The sequence below is a fragment of the Capsicum annuum genome, chromosome 6, assembly GCF_002878395.1.
Source record: "Capsicum annuum cultivar UCD-10X-F1 chromosome 6, UCD10Xv1.1, whole genome shotgun sequence".
NCBI lineage: Eukaryota > Viridiplantae > Streptophyta > Magnoliopsida > Solanales > Solanaceae > Capsicum > Capsicum annuum.
The window spans coordinates 207,759,221-207,760,762 of NC_061116.1; the positions used below are offsets into that span (position 1 = coordinate 207,759,221).

At 30.7% G+C, this 1,542-nt stretch overlaps 1 long non-coding RNA gene across 1 annotated transcript; it reads right to left on the reverse strand.

Moving 5' to 3' along the window:
* Nucleotides 1–849: 849 nt before the first annotated feature.
* On the reverse strand, nt 850–1,542 carry LOC124899329. The gene is made up of 2 exons (XR_007056754.1): nt 1,274–1,542; nt 850–1,088 (listed from the first exon to the last, which is right to left on the reverse strand). It is a non-coding gene; the product is annotated as an uncharacterized LOC124899329 (long non-coding RNA).

Genomic DNA, 1,542 nt, shown 5'->3' on the forward strand with positions numbered 1-1,542 from the left:
AGGGTGGATCTATCTTTACCCTTTACTCATGAAGGTGGGTTGAATATTTTGAAGATGGGTCGAGTATGAGTATTAAATGAGCTGTTAAGTTGAATGGTTAAGAGGTCCGACTGGGTAATAAATGGGATATTGACGTAGAAGGATCATGTGATAATTTTTGTCGTATGTGTGTGTTTGGTGACACTCTATTAAAGTGAGGATTATCTGTGAGTCAAAAAATAAACTAAGGTGTATTTTGGAGCCAAAAAATAAATGAAAGATATTTTTTGGAGCCAAAAAATAAATGAAAGATATTTTTGAGCCAAAAAATAAAAAGAGTATTTTTTCTCCATTTCGAATAGATCAGGGTAGTTGTAGCCCTTTTTTGTAAATGAAATGTTGACGTGGACTGATTATGTGATAATTTTTTTCACGTGGTGTGCTTGTTGGCAGTTCGTGAAGGTGAGGGATATTCTTGAGCTAAAATTCAAGGAGGGGTATTTTTAAGCCAAACATAAAAGAAGAGTATTTTACTCCATTTCAGATAGTTCAGGAGTAGTTTTGATCCTTTTTCATTTTTAAAATTATTCTTATTTTAATGTTTAATTTTTAATATCTAATGATAAATACTTTGAATTATTATTTTTATGTTTAATTTTTAACGATAAAAGTTGTTTTTTGTGGTATTGATATGTGACAATTTTTACCTCTGTTATTAGATATAGACTAGTCAAGTATACGTGCGTTGCACGTGTGCTTCATGTCCAACCATTAATCGATATAAAGATCAAATATAGACAGCTTTATGCATCCAGACATGCATGACGTATCAGTATCTTGATCGTCTCCTATGATATGTATTATCACATAAGACAACAACAACATATCTAGTATATTCCCACATAGTGAGGTCTGGGGAGGTAAAGTGTACGCAGATCATACCACTATCTCTACTAAATAATAATAATAATAGATCAGAAACTATAACAAAATGATTTGATTAAACCTAATATTTACATAAAAAACTATAACAAAATAATTTGATTAAACTTAACATTTACATAAAAATTATTCAAAGACTGATCGAACATTCATCTACCACCTGTAAACTGCAACAACATAATATGATAATCGAGATATTAGAACAATACGATTAAACTCTAACCTTTAAAAAATAAATTCCTCAAAGTCTAATCAAATATTTATTACCAATAATATAGACTTGAATAGAACAGAAAGTACAACAAAACAATTATGATAATTGAGATATTAGAATAATATGATTAATTCTAACCTTTTTGCGATTATAAACACACCTCCCAAGCTCATCGAAAAAATAGTACCTCACAAAGTTGAACATGAGATTCGATAGATTTTCTGTAAGCATCCATTGCTCCAAGCAGAACAGGATAGAAGAGGTTCTCCTGCACGAAAAATTGTGAAGATCAATTATAAGGATAAGCTAATAAAACAAAGATCAATTATCAGGAGTCAATGGAGCCTCAGCTTGACTTTTTGGAATATCTGAGCCATTGTACTTAAGAGATCTCATAGCATATTCCC